This window comes from Sapajus apella, unplaced genomic scaffold (genome assembly GCF_009761245.1).
Source record: "Sapajus apella isolate SASKATOON/1434 unplaced genomic scaffold, GSC_monkey_1.0 scaffold115, whole genome shotgun sequence".
NCBI lineage: Eukaryota > Metazoa > Chordata > Mammalia > Primates > Cebidae > Sapajus > Sapajus apella.
Genome location: NW_022437055.1, coordinates 1,689,507 through 1,709,045, shown reverse-complemented (window position 1 = coordinate 1,709,045; position 19,539 = coordinate 1,689,507). Strand labels below are relative to the sequence as shown.

Sequence of the window (19,539 nt, the reverse complement as noted above, 5' to 3'; positions counted from 1 at the left end):
TTTTTACATTTTAAATACATATGAGGGCACAAGCCACAGTGGGTTCAGTGTTTGGGACCTCGGGTGGTGTTAAAACAGCCCTGCCCCCCAAATCCTGGGGTAGAATCACCCACCAGAGATGGACCACATTGGGCAAGAAGGGTTTCTAAACGAAATTCCTTTTTACTTCAAGCTCAGGGGCCCAAATTAATTTCTCTCCCAATTCGCCATTGGTAGCTGTTCTGACGTGACTCTGTGCCTTGTTTTTCTCCACTGGGAAAATGGGGCTGTGTCGATCAAAACACTACTGAAGAGGTAGAAAGAAATATGGAAAATCTTCCAGGAGCTCAATTGCAGGCAAGAGGAGTCGAAGCCTCAATCACGGGGTCCGTTGGGGAGAGCAGTTATTATATTTGCTTTGCTAACCACTGATATTAGCATTAATGCTGCAAAAGGGGTGCATAAAATGGAAAAATTGCCTGTACTTTGCCGTACAATTCTTAGCGAAGCAGAGCTATCCTCAGAGTTTAAAGGCCTTCCACTCATTTTCCTTTCTTTCTGGGAAACATGGTACCTCTCTGCCTTTGTACCAATTTCTAAATCATTTCCAATTTTATCTGTTTTCTAAAAGCAATCACAGACAATAAACACTTACCAGCTCCTTTACCAATTTCTGCTTTACGAATACTTAGTCAACCAAGCCAAACAAGCCTGACAATCTAGAAATGTCCGGTTTCAGGCCCTGGATATTGAAATCTCAGCCTAACCTCTTCCCATGAGCTTATCCAGCACCAGCTTTTGAAATGGTCTCAATGGGTTCCTTTTTTTCTAACTGAATGATCTGTTTTTGGGCTCCCTCATGGCACAAAATCTGCCTGCCTGGTCCAATCCAAGGGTCCTCGGAAACAGAAAGTGCTCTGCTTCCAGGGCAGCTCTACATGAGGAACAAACCCAAGACAGGTATCCTTCTTTGTTGCCTTTTTTCTCAAGAGGTGTAATGTAATAAAGGAACAAAGCTACAGAAACTCACAAACATAGATTGGAAGTGCAATTATGTTATGTTCTAGCCATGTAATCTTGGGAGGGTTATTTAATCCCTCTGAAGCTTGGTTTCCTCACCTGTAAAATGGGGATATTAATAGCTATGAAAAAGCTCCAGGTAGACCAAAGCATCTACTCTTTTGGGAAAAAAGAGAAGAGGAAATATAGAGATCAGAATTCTTTAAAAAATTGATTTAGTAACTAAGTTAGCAGCTCTGCCCTGTTCCTTTTTTTTTGACCTGCCTATTCTGCCACTTAATTACTTAGTGTTACATTTCTTTTGCAAATCTTTATCCTTAACTAAATGTCCTGGGGTAGAAGGAGATAATAGACATAACAGAGAAATGCATTTGTCCATCAATCCATTAATTCATACAACAAATATTTACCAAATGTCCTCTAGGTGCCAAATATTAAGCTATGCAAATAATGTTGATTCACTCAATGAATTATTATGCAATTATTTTTAAGTGTATAATTTAGAAGCTTATATGATAATCTGAAAATATGCTTATGATACTTTTAAATGAAAAAAAGGCAGGATGCAAAATGTTTAAACACTGTAATATAAACAGCGCAAATAAATAATAAGCTTATATACAGAAAAAAAGGCTAAAAGGAAACACACCAGAATCTTAGTCATGATTGTATTTAGGTAATACAATTATGGGCAATTTTTAACTGTTTTATTATTATCATATCTTAGTATTCTCCAATTTTTCTTTATTAAACGTATATTATCTTCTGGAGTTAGAAAATCCTACCTATAGAAAAAAACCCCACAACTTTGTCTCTGCTGAATAAAGGACTAGGCTAGATAGGGGAATGACTGAGGCCTTTAGGTTGGGATTGTGCTAGTGGCACAGGGCACTTGGGCTGGCTTTGGTGACCCAGAAAAGGCTGAGAAAGTTGGCCTGTGAGTAAAATGCAAAATTCCCTTCCTGTGCAGGGGCACGTAACAAGTGCCCCCATCGAGCAGCCAGGAACCTCCTAGCCTGTACCTGTAATCCCTCATCCCACAGTATGTGCTCATGAGGGACACATAGGACCTCTTTGTCCTGACAGTGCAAGACCTAGAGCTCTGCAGCTTGCTGCTTCTTAATCATCTCCTATTGTAATTCCAATGAAGAGCCAAACATCCTGTTCCTAGCTTGGGTCACTGTCTTCCCAGAGATCTTTAGCCACAATGATAAAGTGATTCTAAGGGCTTGTTGACTTTCAGAAGATGGGCTTCAGACCTGCTTAACCTTTTTCCTGAAGCCCAAAAGTCCTTGATACCCAGGCATATAATTGCGAAATAAATGGGACTCTAAGAATTAAAGGCCCTTAAACCTTGTCGTGGATCAATGTTTCCCAAAGTATGGTCCATTAGACCAGATGCATCAGAATCGCTTGAAATACTGTATAACAATGCAGGTCCCTGCTCCCAGCCCAGTCCTACTAAACAAGAATTTCTTGGCATGGGGACTAGAAAATTGTATTTCTAACAGGCATTCCATGGGGATTTTTATGCCTACTAAGGTTAGAGAAACTCTAATGTAGATGAAAGAAGTCTTTCTCTGCAAACCTTCCCATTGCACCCTAGCTGCAGGGAATTCTGTGGCACCCTAGCCACAAGAAACACTGGGGCAACCAAATGGGGAAACTGATCACTTTAACACCACTCTACTTCTTTTGGGTATATGGGGAAATATGTAGCATGGAAAATTGACAAAACCTTGAAACTTGACTCCTCATAGGGTTTCTAGGTGTATTTAAAATGAGCATACTCCATACACGTCATTCATTTGGATTTTCTAAGAAATCTTGTGTATATGTCTACATAGCACTTCCCAGTCTGGTTATTTCGTTTGAACTTTCTACTTGTTAGGTTTCTTGCATCAGGCCAGAAAGCGCAGTGGAAAGGGTAGTTAAAATACCAAGAGTGAGGTTGGACTTACTGGCTGACTGGCTGAGTGAATGTATGTCTGCTTCCCAACATAAGCCTCAGGCTCCTCCTCTATGGAATGGGAATCTCAGTCCTGCCGCCCACCTCCCTCTACAACAGACTTGTCCAACCCACGGCCCCATGGGCCACATGAGACCCAGGACAGCTTTGAATGCAGCCCAACACAAATTTGTAAACTTTCTTAAAACATTAGAAGATTCTTTTGTCATTTGTTTTACCTTATCAGCTATCATTAGTCAGTGTATTTTATGTATGGCTCAACAATACTTCCAGTGTGGCCCAGGGAAGCCAAAAACTTGGACTCCCCTGCTCTACAGATTGTTAGGAAGGTCTATGCATTTTCAGGAGTGAGATAACAAAGTACTTATCTCTGGGCCCATGAAGGAATTGGCAGATTAGCACCTTCCCTTCCAGCATCTCCTTTTAAGAAGTCCTATCAGAAGGTCCACACAGAGCGCACAGGGACAATAATTGCTCTCTAAAGGGGACTCTGAGCCCCAGGACCTCAAGACTCTGCCTCCCTGATTTTCTATTTGTGAAAGACTTAGCTGGGCAAATGGTGAACATGTCAGTGAAATCATGGGGGACTTTGGGGGACTGCTTTGAACCTCAGAAGGGCCTCAGTTTCCTCATTTCTCAAATGGGATTATACAGAGAAATCTTGATGTTCCTTTCCAGCTACTTAACAGCATTTCTAGGGGTACGCTGCTTCCATAGCACTTTTTTCCCATAGCTCTGTTAATTCTAAACATTTTCATATCACAGAAACCTGACAAAGTCCGGGCACCATCTTTGTGAGGTAGAAATGGGAGAGAATTATTTCCATTTTTTAAGATTTAGAAAAGTGAGGCAAAGTAAGTGACTAGCCCAAAGTCACCTAGGGGAGGAGAGACGAGCCGATTCCAGCCTCCACATCTCTCACCCCCTGCCCATTCTTTTCCAGAACTCCTTGCTAGATCCCAGGAGCTGTCTGTCAGTGTGCTGACACCACTCAGGAAAATGTAAGTTTCATCCTGACACCAGAAAGACAGAGCAACGATTACACTTCAGTCCCCAAGGAGGCAGAGAAATTGCTTTTAGTTGACAAGTGCATCTCCCACACACATACCCCTTTGGTTGAATGAAAAGATAAAATCAAGTTAAAAATCCCAAATGCTCACTTAATTTTGTAAAGCATTTTGCTCTTTGAGCTAGGGGGAGGCAGGATGAGAGAATTTTCCAATTCCAGAAGTCTCGACAGGGTGGGGCAGGGAGAACAGTGCGAAATAAGGGGGGCACAGAAGAAAAAGTCACAAAGAACAAAAAGCATGGGGAGGTTTTCTTTTAGTTTTGTGCCACAATCAATAAGAACATGGAGTTATCTGAAAAAAAGAACTAGAAAAAAATCTCAGTTGTGTGTTTATGCCTTTCAAAAAGTACAAGAGAGGCAAGCCACTGATATTTCCATTCTAGATGAAAATTCCGTGGCTTCCAGTAACAAGAGTTTAGGGGTTCAACAGGGGGATCATCCACTTCTATGTGTTACCATGGACTCCTAGGCTTTACTACCTCTGGAGTTCATCTCTGCAAAGCACTTGCCCTTATATGTTTAAGTGTAGCTGCTCCTGACTCACTCTTATATATATTTTTAACCTGAATTGCATACAGCCTTGGGAGGTTGGCAGGACAGAGATTAGCACAACCTTCATTTTATAGAGGTAGAAATGAAGTTTGAGGAAGGAGAGTGACTTGCCCAAAGTCACCACCTTTTTTGTTTGTTTGAAACCTGTTCTTGAACCACTTTCTGGGCTTCCTTCTTTTGTGCATGGCTTCCTCGCACACTACCCATATCCAGCCTAAAATCTGCTCTTTAGATCATTGTATGTCTCTTGACCCCTCCCTTGGACTCTAAAACCTGGAGACTTTCACCTTGCTGAGAATTCCAAAGCCCTTAGAAAGCCTAAGAATCTCCCCAGCTAAGAACATTTCATTCTTAGGAGATGCGTTCTGAAGTATTTAGGAGCGAAATGTCATGATATCTGCAACGTATTTTCAATCTCTCTCTCTCTCTCTCTCTCTCTCTCTCTCTCTCTCTCTTTATATATATATATATATATATATACACACACACACACACACACACACACATATATATGTTGCAGATATCATGACATGATCTCTCTCTTGTTCTATATACAGAGAGAACAAGAGAGAGATCATGTCATGATATCTGCAACATACTTTCAAGTATATATAAAAAATACATATATATATATATAGAGAGAGAGACAGAGAGAGAGAGAGAAAGAGATTGCATAAATGTGGCAAATTGTCAGTGAGAGTATTTACAAGTATTTATTGTGCTATTCTTTCAAATTTACAATATGCTTAAAAGTTTGAAAATATAAAGTTAAGGGGAATCTCCTCCCAGGCAGCCACCCCACCGGTCTACTCTAAACTCTGTCTGAGAGTCAGTTGTGCATCCCTCCCACGGGGCTCTGCCTCAGGACTCTATCAGGATGACCTAGCCCCAAACACAGAACTAGCTCAGCAGGAGGGGAAGGCTACACCCACCTGTGAGTGGTCGTGATGTCTTAGATGGCGCTTGGATGCTGATAAGTTGCTACCTGTACTGCATGGGAGTTTAGGGTGAAGAATTTAATGGCAAAGCAGCTAAAATAGAGCCCGAGAGAAGGAGTCCTTAAACAAATTCTAATTAGAGCTGGCAATTTTCCAAAAACCATTTTTGCTTTAATTTCAAAACTTGCTTTTCAGGGTTGAAAGTGCCATTAGAGATAATGTAGTCCAACCTTCTCACATCACAGGGGCCGGTGGGAAGGGGGCACTGAGATCCAGAAAGGGAAAGTGACTTACCCAACATCGCCTAGCAAGTTAGTGGCTGAAAAGGGGCTAAAAGCCAGGTGTCCAGCATCCTAGTCCAGGGCTCGGTCCATTACATCACACTGCTATCCCACTTGGGTTTCCTGGGTTCTTGAAAGGTCATCTGCCCACCTCAAGGCTTGCTTTCTTCAAAGCAGTGTGGCACCTGGTGGATTTGCAGTCAGCGACAGTCCTTGCTGCTGGGAGCAAAGCCAGGCACCTGAAGATGGTACCTGTCATGTCCCATTGGAATGAATTACCTCCCTCTGAAACTGAGAGGGCCAGGCAGAATCTGGGAGTGGCATCTTGAGAACAGAGTCAGTCCTGGCCTGCACGGCTAGTGTGCCACAGACATTCAAGGCAGAGAAGGTCATGGAAAATGTCCTGAGCACTGTTTGCTGGGGAGTTTTCCACCTCTCTTGGACCCCAAGTGATTTATTGATTATTTTAGGGGCAGCCACTCTGGTTTATTGGTTTATGTGCCATTATCCGTGAAGGGGCGGGGTGGGAGAGCTGCCTGCCTCCTGCTTCCCTTGATCTGTCTACTCACAGGATTGGTTCATGGGACAGCTTAGCTGGACCCTCGTGAGCCTGTTGGGATTAATGGCATTTGACTGTAGATCATGAAAAATCACATCAGTCTCTGTGGGCGGAGGTGGATGGAGCAAGCAGGAGGGGGGGCAGAGGAGAAGGAAGATGAGCATAAGGGGAGGGAAGAAAAATGCAATAAAGGAATTCTCTTGTACAACATCCGCTGACATTTCTGAGCCTGTAGTTTCCCTCACTTTTAATCATTTCCTTCATTAAGTGTCATTTGTCAATGTAAATAGGTCTTTCTCCACTATAACTCAATCCTGAGACAACCCACGCCTTAAACAGAGATGAAAGTCTAGCTCGAGAGCCCTAGGTTCCCCTAACTAAGGGGTTGTTTGCCCTTCCCTCCCTGTATTCCTCCATCTTGGGCACCATAGGATTGGTATGGAACACCAAAATTGGACCTGGGATAAAAGATACCAGGGCTGACTTTATCTTCTGAGCTACTCTGGGTCTGGCCCCCACCCAAGGACCCCTTCTCCTGACTTCTGTGGTTCAGCACCTTCTCCTGCTTTCAAGCACCCAGGGCTCATAACTATCCTGCTGTTCCATCCTCCAGATCCCAGGAGAGTTATGAAATTGAAAATGAAGGGGTAAGGCAGGAAGGTGCCATCAGAGATGCGTCTGTCGAGGACCAGAGAGCAGCCATGCTGGAGAAGAAAGTCTGTAGCTGAGGCTGGGTCAAGTGGCAGGATGGCCACTTGACACATTCGGCAGGCTGTGCGCACATGTTGAAGAGCTGAAGACCAGGATATATTCAGAAAGCCCTTTCTTTCACTCCTAATAAGGAAACTTCTGGCCAGATCACAGGACTCTGGGCCCCTAGTGCCTTAGCAAATAACAGGAACACTTAAGTCTCTGAGTGACTGTGGATCCTGACTTCATTTTTAAGAGTGAAATTGGTGGCAATTTCAGTGACAGGGAAGGAAGAGGCTGTGTAACATGGGTATAGGTCATGGACTGTAGGCCCTCCTCGCAGGGCCAGGCTCTGGAGCCTGGTGTCCTGGGACTAGGGCTACAGCTCTCTGCCATCTCCCTAAGGAAAGAGCCCCCAGTATATTCTTCAAATCACACACCTTGCTGTCCTCAGAGATGGTCCCTCAAATCTCCTCAGTGATCATGACATGCACTGAAAATTATAGGGTCAACAGTGGTGATATTAGTGCCCAAGGCCAGGTTCAAGGACCAAGTGCAGAACGTTGGCTCCTCTGGCTTTTTATCCTTTCCTACCACCTCAAAGGAGAAAAGGATCCCCTCTGGGGTTCTCTTCACTAGTGTTCTGAAGCTCAGCTCCTTCTGCTGCTGTCGCCTCAGCCACCAAGAAACCTCTGACCCTCTTGTACTTTCAGCTTCTTCTCTTCCACTGACTCCTCCCTTCCTACACACATCTCAAACCTCCTCATAAAGCATAATCTCTCCCTTAGCCTTGTTCTCCTTGCTTCTGGATCTGCAAAACTTCTCAAATGTGTAGTGTCTATCATCAACTCACTATTTTACCTCTTCCTAATCCACTTCCACGCTTGAGGCCTTCCTAATTCTAGATGCAGTGGCTCCTTGTCAGCTCTCAGCCCTCTTAGTCACTTGACAGCTATTTGTTACCCCATGATCTCTTTCTACTTATTAATTGAAAACTCCTCTTGTCTCAGCCAAACCTCCCAGGTCTCATCTCAGAATTCTTCTGCCTGTTTAGTAATCCTCTCTCTCATCTACTTATTCATCTTTTCTTTCCCCGTGGACTTCCTCTTCCCCATAGCCCACAAAAACATTGAAATGCTCCTATATGGAAACAATCTTCCCCCAACCCTGCATCCCCTTCTAGCTTCATCCTTACTTTCTCAGCCTTAGTCCTTAACACCTTGAAAGAGTATTCTAGACACACTTACCTTTCTTTTCCCCAAACACTCCTGCCATCCACAGTAAGATGGCTCCTACCCCCTCCATACATGTGCACGTGCATGTGTGTGCACACACACATGCACACAGCCCCTCCCAATTTTGCTTTTCATACTCTGCAGAATCCTACATTGTAAATCTCTATTTATTGAAACTCACTCTTCACTTGGCTGTGAGGACACTGTACTATACCAGTGTTCTTACCTCTGATTTCTCCTTCTAGCTCTGCAACGTCCTTTGGTACCCTAAATGGGAGCATTGCTCAGGTCCTTTCCTTAATGCTCTATTCTTATGTGGAGGAGCTCATCTACTCTGATGGCCTTTATCTCTCTGGATCACTCACAATACCTAAAATAGTGTCCTCCATATAGTAGACACTTAAGTAATGTTTACCTAACTGATTAACATGTGTTATTTGCACAGTGCCTGGTAGACTTCAAATGCTCTGTAAAGACTATCATGGCGGTTTTACCGTTTACAAGCATTTCTTCTGTATTTGTCAGTCTTCATCCTCATCATAACCCATGTGTGAGGATGATTCTTTCTTATTCCCATTTTTATAGATGAGGGTAGAAGAAGGAGCTAAGGTTTGTTTTCTGCCTATTCTGTGCCAAGTGCTTTATACACATTTTAATTTAATTTTCGCAACAGCACTGTGAAGTAGGTGTCCTTAGCCACATTCTACAGATGGGAAAACTGAAGCTCAGAAAGGAATCCAAGATCACAAGGAGCATATAATTTACCTCCTCTGCTATTTCATTGTTCTGTAAATTTGATCATACCAAATTTAGTGAGCAATACTGGGGAGGCATATAAAAGGTATCATAGAGTGATATTATAATTATTGTTTACATGTAAGTATTTTCTGGTTTGCATTCACATGAAATTTAATGTCACACATATCAAGAGCTGAAGAAGAAAATAAAACCCTCATGTTTCCAAACATTCTCTACCTTTTCCCCTGCATATTATAAAAATAAGAACTGATTATTAAGTGTTTACCATGTGCCAGGCATTATGTTTAGCATTTTACATGTGTGTTTTCATTTAATTCTCACCACAAAACTATGAGGTTCGGGCTATTGTTATGTCTCAATTTATACATAAGGTAATTGTGCGTCATAGGAGTTAAGTAACTGGTTCAAGGACCCTGAGTTAGTCTGTGAGGCAATTGAAATTTTGAGTCAGGTTAGTCTGACTCCAAAGTGAATATTCTTTCAATGATACCAGGCTGCCTTTCTAAGAGGTTAGGGAAACCAAGGCTCAGAGAGATTGTGATGTCAAGTCTCCTGACTACATATTTTTTTCCACTTTTCTCCAACTGCTAGCATCTCTTTGTTGACGGGGCTGCTTTTATTGTCAATAATTTTTATGTCTGTGGTCTGTCTCCTCAACCACATTGTCAGCTCTGCCAAACCTCTTTAGATCCCCCACTGAGGGTTCTCACTAAATACTTGTCAATTGATAAGCATGGGGCTCTCTTCAGTTGAGAGAATTATGAATAAACCATCAGGCTTTGACAAAGCCCTTCTCATCTCCAAAGGAGTTGAGCCCTTGGTGCTTAGGAGATGTATCAATTCCTCGCCTTCCTGCAGCTTGAAGTCAGGAGCTCACACTGCCCGCCTCTGCACAGCATACATTCTCCAGGGAGCCTCTATAGCGTCAGAATCATTTCACCAAAGGCTAAATTATGTGTGTGACTCTGGGAGGGTGAGGTCTCCGTAAAGGCGAAGAAGGATGTGGGCTGTGATTCTGCATGCAGATGGACCCTGGCGATGTTTTGCACCATCCGAGGTGATGTGTCAACCTCTAGCAGTGGCACTCTATAGAACAAGCTTTAAAGATTGATTGCTGCTGTTATTCTTGGGAATATTAATAATCTTTCTTACATTTGTACAGTGAACTCCCATTTACGGCAAAAGGCTCCTGCACAAGAGTTCATTATTTTTCGTTTGTGCTGGCCTTCCACAAAACCTTTTGGGCTTCAATATTCCCCCAAAGAAATATTCCTCTGTCCAGTTTTTGGCAAAGAGAACCACCCCAGGGAAACAGAAACAGCTGAGACCCGGAGAAGGGGAACCTTAGCAGGCTGAAACTGAAGGCCAACAATTGACCCTGCTGAGCAATGAAATAATGTTTGGAGCCTAAACACAAATCCCCAACCTCCTTCCTTCTCTTTGCCTGTTCCCAGAGCCGGCAGGACCTCCCAGCCCAAACAGAATCCTTAGTTCCTCCCCCAGTCAGAATTCACTCTCCCTTATCCCTTCCCCCATCAGTGGCCTCAGGGACACTTATGTTGAAGCCATCAATTATCTCTTCCCCTCCTACAGACCAATTCTCTCATGCATTTGTATGAGTTCACTTAGCATCCTGCAAAGAGACAGGCAGTAGTAATAATCATAGCTAACATTCATGGAGCTTTTACTATAAGGAAGGCACTATAATAAGCACTTTGCATGCATAATTTCTCTTCATCCTCATAATAGTCCTACAAGGAAGGTTTATTTGGATCCCCACTTTAAAGAGGAAGATGTAGAGTTTCTGAGTGAGTAAGCAACCTGCCCAAAGCCACGCAGCTAGCTAATGCAGAGCCAGGATTCAAAGCCAGATCTATGAACTCCTCCAGTATACTGTCTCTTAGTATCAGCTTCCATTTCTTGGATACAAATAGTGGGACCCAGAGATTGTAAGGCCATGTAGCACTCAGAAGAAAGAGTCTCAGGAAGTCAGGAAATAGTTTTCCTCCCATTTCTGCCAGTAACAGGCTAGGTGACTCTGGGTGAGTCACTAAAAGTCCCCTGCTTCTGAATCTGCAATCAGGGTCCACAGTGTGTGAGATGCAAAAGAGATGAGCCAAGGAAGGTTAATCTCCTCCAAATCTATAGAGTTTAAAAGCGCCATGCAAATGCAAAGTGTTCCTTATCATAATCCTTAACATTATTATTCCAGCCTATTCATCTACCAATGAACCTGGGATAGAATCCTAGCTCTGCCCCTGGATTCTGGTGCCATTTAAGTGCCAAGACAAATGGTCTCAGGGAGTCAGGGGTGATCCATTATCCAGATATGGATTATTTCTCAGGAGTAAATTGTTAGCCCTGTCAGGTGGCTGATGAATTCTCCCGCTGCACCTGGGGGCTCATCACTCTACATGGGACGTGCAGGGAATGCAAGCAGCGCAGCAGCTGGAGTCGCAGTGTGACTCGGCAGATGGGGTCCTGGGGGCGGGGAACGAGGATGTGTTGGTTAGGTTCCAGGGAGCAGCAAACGACCCCACCCATCTTTGAGTGAAAAGACAGATAATGAACCCCACCCACCCACAGCCCAGCCCAGGGCAGAAAAGGGTAACTCCTTCCCCCTCCTAATGCTTGAAGCCTCTTTGGGGAGAACAAAGCACAAAAAGAGGCTGACAGATTCATACACAAGGAGCTACTGACAGAGAGATGAGAAAAATGGGCAAGAAAAAGAGAAATGAAAAGACATGGAGAAAGACAGGGATACAAAGGACAGGGACAGAAAATGAATAAAATCAAGGATCACAGAAAAGAGACACATGAAGGAAGAGGAACAGAGTTAAAAGAGAAACCCAGAAATAGGAGCTAAGAGGAAAAGAAGAGAAAGAAATAACTGGGTGCGGTGGCTCACACCTATAATCCCAGCACTTTGGAAGGCAGAGGTGGGTGGATCATTTGAGCCCGAGAGTTCAAACCAGCCTGGGCAACATAGCAAGACCCTATTAATATATAATTTTTTTTTTAATTAGCAGGGCATGATGGCATGCACCTATAGTTCCAGCTACTCAGGAGGCTAAGGCAAGAGGATTGCTTGAGCCCAGGAGGTCAAGGCTGCAGTGAGCTATGATCATGCCACTGTGCTCCAGCCTGGGTGACAAAGTGAAACCCTGTCTCAAGAAAAAAGAAAGAAAAATAAATAAAAACATAGAAAGAATCCCCCAAAATGAGAAAAGGTAAATAGAGGGAAAAAATAAGAAAAAAGGAAAATATATGGGGAAAGATAAATCTAGAGAGAAAACAAATAGAAGAGAAAGAGGAAAAAATAAATAAAATAGAAAAGAAAAGGATGCAGAGAAATAGAAAAATAGGACAACCAGAGATAAAGAAACACAGTGAAAGAAAAAAGGATGAGAGAGATAGGATTACTAGGGAATAAATAGGTGAAAAAAGTTAGGAAACATAGAAGAGGAGACTGAAGTCTTTAGGAAGACCAGAAATGTTTTGTTTTCTCTCTCCTTCCCACTTTCACTCTTAGCCATTCTTGTGGGGTAAAACACTGAAGGCAGAAACAGAAAGGTTAAAACAATCACTTACTGAAATAACGATAGATGAGTTCTGAGCACATAGAACACATGCACACCCATGCACACGTACTCGGGAGCAAAATCATTCAGACACAGACACACATTATGAGGCAAATAAGCACATGAAAAGTTCATCTGGACACACAGGAGCTGAAAGACTTGAGATGTAGGCACTGATAGACCCACAGCAGAAAGAAGAGGCAACCTGAACACAAGGATGGGCCTCAGGCAGAAACTGACAAGGAACTAGATATACCGCTGCAGAAGAAACAAAGACACCTCAAAAGTTGGACACATGAGTAGACGGATACAGAAGGAGACATCCGCCAGGGTGGGAGGAGGAGGTTTGTCTCCGCTCCTAGGAACAGATGTCTCTCACCAGTTCGAATGATCATATCCAGAAGACCCCTATGGGCATAAGTGTAAATGGCTGAATATCAGGCCCTTGGCTAAGACAGATTTGGAGTCTGTCTTGATGCTTACTCCAAGACTAGAAGTTTTTGCCTCCATTATGCCATGATCCTCTTTAACTTCACTGGACTTCCCTTTTCACTTCTGCAGTTTGAAGCAGATGAGAGAGGGAGGCTATGCCTCAGGATCTTCACCCCTACTTGAATAAGAGGAGCGTCGTAAGATTTCCTTGGTTACAAAGTGTTTCTTGCAAAAGCGAAGTTTGAAAACCTCGAGGTTATACAGGGCCAGATGAATTCTAAGGGTCCTTCCAGCTCTGACATTCTGAAATTCTATGACTAAGAGCTAATTCGTTCAAATCTAAACCCAAAGTAATTGGACAGAACTTGATTGAATTTTCTGAGCAAACATGGCGTCACTGTCTGCCCCAATAAATATTTAGCTGTGGCCCCAGTTTATTGATTTTGTGCAGTATCAATATTTCTTGGTGCCATTTCCAGCACTGGCTCATAGGCCCATGATGATGTGAAACATGTGGGCTCAAGATGCCCACCCAGGAAAGCCACAGATGGTTGTTGGTGTGTCCATCTGGCTTGGGCTGACACACAGATGGCACCAACCCCTCTGGCTAGTGCTGGGCACATGGAGAGGTAGGACAACTGACTTTGAAATGGCATGCTGGTTGGGTGGGTGGATCAGGTTGGCCTAAAAGCTCAGGGATGCAGTAGCCAATGGGTCACAAAGAGAATATCAGTGAATGGGGCTTGTTTTGTACAACTTTACTTTGCTACAAATCATCTCTGAGGGCTACTTCCTCACTTAGTATTTCTTTCATTCATTCATTCATTCATTCTACAGAGAGTGCATGCTCTGTGCCAAGTTCTGTGCTAGAACTAAGGATATAGGCATGAACAAGATACAGTCCAATATCTCCCAAGAATCTCATTTGTAAATCAGAATTGTGGTACAGTCAAGGGGGCAGTATGTGAACCAAAGTCAAGAAATATTGATGCTGTTCAGCATCGACAAATTTAGGCTATGGATAAATATTTATGAGAAGAAATAATTTCATAGGAATATTACTGTATATGCACACTTTTAATTATTCCCACAGGCAAAACTGATGAATCAGAGGTCTTTTTTTTGTATGCAATATTCAAGATGCAAAGAAGTCTTGTAATTAGTTCAGGTAAAATAACTTGTTTCCTAAGTACAACTCTGAAAAAGTACAAGTTAATTTAATACGTTTTGTGTATCTTTTAGTTATACATTCTCCATGATAGGGTTTTATTTGTTGGTGATGGTTTGAGAACCTTGTGTTTTGGAGAGAATTAAAGCATTTACTGGAAAAGAAAGGAAGATTGGTTCCTCTCTTTGATGCTGCCATGACACTAAGCCTGTCATTCCCAAACAGAGATACATTTGTGTATGTTTGTGAGTTTGTTCTCTTGATAATTTGTCTTTTATATATTTAATCTTTCATACATGCACCAACCATAAACAAAGCACCTTCTCTGACTCATGCACCTGGCCACGTGTGGAAACACTGGAAAGATTAGGGCATAGCCCCTGCCCTTGAAGGGCTTACGCTCCAGAAGGGGAGTCAACAAATAAATTGAGCACTTTATGATGAGTGCCATAACAGAGGTGTGGACAAAGGGAAGATGAGAAAAACAAGCACTAAGAGATGAGGTCATGTGGAGAAACTTTAAGAGATGAGGTGACCTACGATGGGGCATGGTGGAGAAGATCTGAAGGTTGACCCTATTCATCACTGTGGGGCTAGACGGAGCCATCCTCTTTCTTCAAACTCTGTTTTGTTTTGTTTTGTTTTGATCAGTAGAATGTATCTGTGAGAACCACAGAAATACACAGCAAGCAGATCAGCCTGTAGCTGGGATTAGCCCAGTAGCCTACATCAGTTTAACTACTTCAATTTAGGATGAAATATAGCCACTCCTTTTGAAAAACACAATGCGGAGAGGGGGTTGCTCAGAGACTGGTTCCTATCCGCTAGCCTTAGCTTTTTGAAAATGAGACTTTCCTTGCCCACCCAGCACTCCTGTCTAGCAGAGTTGTTCTTTCATGGGGGCAAAGTGGTTTGAGTAGCACTGGGTGTCATGGTGGCTTTCAAATTACTCACATTCCAAAGGAGGTTTAATGATTTCCAAGATAATTGGTTGTATAAGTCCTTCTAAAAACCCAGCAATAGAATGTTCATGATGCCACAGGATGATTCAGAACATTTGGCCTTAATTACTTTGATTGTCCGCCAGGATTTAATATATGAATATTACATTGCGATCTTCAATTTAATTTCTTGTGTAAATGGATTGTGGCAGAATCCTGTAGTCCTGAACTGGCACATAATTCAGCGTGGGAGACACTATCTTAACTCATCTCATTACTCAAGCCATTTGTTGTCCTTCAGGCTTTGACAGCCAGGAGATGGGAAAGAAGCAGAGGTGATGTGATCTCTCAACCTGGGTCCAGACAGACATGAGCCATAGTCTCTACCGATTACGTTGTTACACAGACACAGACAGCACTTATTTTCAGAAGAAAAAAAAATGCCCCAGTCAATGTGCAACTGTGTGCTTTGGTCTTTCTTAGCATAATGGAGTGGAAAAAGCTTGGGCGTGCATGCAAGAGACCTGAGTTCTAGTCCTAAGTTGGCCACTAACTTGTAGTATAATCTTGGACAAGCCACTTAATTTCTCTGAGATTTCAATTCCTCATCATTAGAACTATATGACCTCCAAGTGCTTTCCAGAGTGAAGGTTTTCTGACTTATTAATGGCACGTGGCAAATCTGACAGTTTTGGCACCATGGCTAAAAGAAGGTTGTTTCTATCCATCCTGTGAATAATAAGCAGCCTCCCAAGAATGGGCAAGGTTTGAAGGAATGGAGAGAGAGGTGGGAGGGCACGGCAAATAAGTAGGAGGGACAAAGGAAGGGAAGGTGGAGAGAGCAGCCCTGCAGCCTTAGTGAGCTATCCCTCAGGCCCCAGGTGAACTTGTTAAAACCTTAGCAAAATGGGGGACATTTGGGCCTGGGAAGCTTGATGGAAATTAGAGAAAGAAAATGAGACTCAAAAAGCATTAAATGGGAAGCCACAGTGTTGGAGAATTTATTTGTACCACACATAACAGAAAGCTTACATCTAGAATGTTTAAAGAACTTCTAGAAATGAATATGAAAAGGACAATCTACCAGGATAAAATGGACGAAAGACTTTAATGGGAATTGTGCAAAAGAGTATATCCAAAAGGCCATGATGCTCAACCTCATTAGTCACCAGAGAATTGCAAATCAAACAATGAGATACCACTGCACACCCACCAGAGTGATTAAATTGTAAAAGTCTGACAATACTTAGTGTGAATAATGATTTGATGGAATGGAAGAATGCAAATTGGTACAAGTGGTACACACTTTGGAAAACTGGCAGCAGCCAGCAAAGTGTAACGTGTGTTTATGACTTAATGATTCCACCACTAACAGAAATGCAGGCACATGTGCACCAAAAGTCAAGCGAAAATAACCATAGTAATGCTATTCGAACAGCCCCAAACTGGAAGTGCCCATCTGCAGTAGAATGGTTAACTCAATCGTAGCATATTCACAAAAGGGAATATTATACAGCAATGAGACGGAACAGTATCAGTTTTATGCAACAACATGGATGAATCTCACAAACATAATATTGAATGAAAGAAACCAGAAACAAAAGCATACATACTAAATTATTACATAAAAGTCAGTAACTGGCAAAACTATAATATTTAGGGATGCATGCTAAGGTGTACAAGTATAAATAAAAGAAAGGAAGTGATTTTTTGAAAAGTCAGAAAAGTTGTTACCTTTTAGTAGGGGAGAAAGGAGTTATGATTAGGGAAGGGACACCAGTTGGGCACCAGGGGTGCTGATAATATTCTATTTATAACTGGGTAACAATTAACATGGGTGTTTCATTGAATAAGTTGTGCGTTTATGATTTATGCACTTTTCTTTATGTGTTGTATATTTTACAATCTAAAAAATAAAGCTTTAAAAATACGGAGATTGAAAAAATTCAAAGCCAAACCTTTGCCTCAGACTAATGTGACTCCAATTTCTAACCATTCTCTCAGGACCGTGGCTTCTGGCTAATGATATTCTAGACTCTCAGAAAATAGAGGACAGAGGTTGTGTCTCATTTCTCTCAGTATCTGCCTGCTACAATCTTCCAGCTTTAAAGCTAACCTGACCCCAATTCGTACCTAACAGCCATCAGCCAATTGACTGGAAGCAAAGACACCTTGTTCCTGCTGCTTTCTAGTTCCTTCTCATTTCCCCATTCTCAAACTATTCTTGTTCCATTTCAGTTCCGTCTTTCTCCTGAGTCTTTATTCTGTCTTTTGTTTGCAGCCCTGTTCATTCCCTTTGTACTAATGGCTGAGTGACCCAACTCAGTTTGGCTTGACTTAAGCAAGCCCTCTCTCTCTGAAGACTTGAATGCCTACTCCCTTCACTGAGTGGTTTTCTCTGTTCCTGGACAACTCAGGTAGGGTATTTACCACCTCACCATCCCTAGATCTTACAGGTTAAAGTGCCTTATCTCAAACATTGGGATATTTGGGGCCAGATGTTTCAAAATTCAGAATTTGCAGAATTTGATCAAGGTAATCATGCCCATTTGCCAATATCACATAACACCTCTAGCAGGATGCAGCATAGCTCCCCATAATCAAAAACATTAATATTTTTGTCATGAAATGTATGAATACTCACACTAAGTGGAATAAAGAATGACTATCATAATGTAAGTTAAAATGGGTTTTAGCGCCAAACTTATGAGAAAGTTTTTGGTTTTCAGAGCTTTGTGGTTTGGAAAGTGAAAATAAGAAATAGGAGCCCAATGCTTTTTTGGTGGATGGATGGAAGGATGAAAGCATAGATGAACACAACAAGTTAAATGTGTTTATCATCCTAAGTGACAAATGTGCATTTAACAAGAGTCTTCATCACTTTAACCAATTGTGGGCACATCAGATTTCACTGCTAGCAAGAGACAAACTAGTAGAAAAATCCACCACATAGGTCTTCTACCAGATCATTGATGGCCTGACTGGGGTCCAGTGGCCATCCCTAGGCCACTCTTGTGCCCTTTGTCCTGGGTATGAGTGAGGTAGACCTAACTAGAAGGAAAGTTACAGGCAAGGCAGGTACCTGGCACTAGTCTGTTGGGTCCAGTGGGAAAGGAATGGATGGGTTTCAAGCACCAATTTCATGTGGCCCTCCTTAAATAGTATTGCTCTCAGCAAGCCTTTGCAAAGGTATTGAGTGGAATTAGTTCAAGATCACCCTTCCCAGCAAGTACTCAGAATGCAGTAAGTATATATGGCTAGGAAAGGGTAGAGCTAGGTGTTTTTTACTTCTAGCCATCTGGGAGGGTGGATATTATAGCCTACTGTCCTGGGATGCTTCAGAGACAAAGCAGGGAATTCCAGGAGAGGCTAGCAAGGGACTAGAGCATGAGTCAAAGCCAACCCTTCAGGATCCCCTACCCAGGAGACACCAAGGAATCATGGGAAACCTCATCAGGAGAAAACCACACTGCCACTTCCAGGACCGATGCCTAGAGGAGAAGCCCAGGGAAAGGTGGATTTGAGGAGAGGTTAGGAGGCTCAGGTTTAGAGCTACAGAAAACTGACCTGTTTGCTCCTAGAGGATGGAAACTGAGTTACCAGCTAGGCACCTCCCATAGCTCTGCCCCAGGCTTTTCAATCTTAAAACAATAAGACAGGACCTACATGAGCTCTTCAGTCTTTTCCTGTTCTGCCTTCCAGAGCTCATGAATCTATGATTCTCTTTTAAATAATCTTTTTTTCCTCATAAGCGTAATACATGCTCCTTGTTGAACTTTGAAATGTCAGGTAAATATGTAAATGTTTAGACTCACCTATCATCCCACTCACCTCTCACACATTTCAGTGTATTACCTTTCTGCTTGCTTGCTTTTATTTTCCATGTCTTTATAAAATTGTAATCATACACTTTTGTATTTGAGCTAGACACTTCAGTATATTGTGAGCATTTCCCATGTCACCACAAAAGCTATCATTCTAGTCTAATTTGGACATCTACCAGACATTGTGGGGCACACTTAGCAAGGATAAAATGTGTACCCTGCCCTTATGAAACTTATACTCTTGTTGAGAAGATGAGGCTGATATACATCAAACCAATAGTGATAAATACAAATGGAATATAATGAAATGTCACTTTGAGGGATAGGCTGGAAGGACAGTAAGAATCCAAAAGAGGGAAAGATTGATGTGGGCAGCACTATTAAGGGGAGGCACCTGGAGAAGGCAGGACTTAAACTGGCCTTTAAAGGATAAGAAAAAGGGGAATGAGAAAGGTAGAAGCGTGAAGGAAACAGACATAACGGGGAAAAGCTGGACTGAGCAATCCCAATCCCTTTATCCTTATCATTGTTGTTGATGATTC

The 19,539-nt window shown here is 42.5% G+C and overlaps 1 long non-coding RNA gene across 1 annotated transcript in view; it reads left to right on the top strand.

Annotated features, from left to right (window-relative positions):
* LOC116537970 overlaps positions 1 to 19,539 on the top strand; it is a 41,611-nt gene that overhangs the window by 940 nt on the left and 21,132 nt on the right. Inside the window, exon 2 of the long non-coding RNA XR_004263441.1 lies at positions 17,455 to 17,590. This is a non-coding gene — a long non-coding RNA (uncharacterized LOC116537970). The remainder of the gene's footprint in view (positions 1 to 17,454; positions 17,591 to 19,539) is intronic.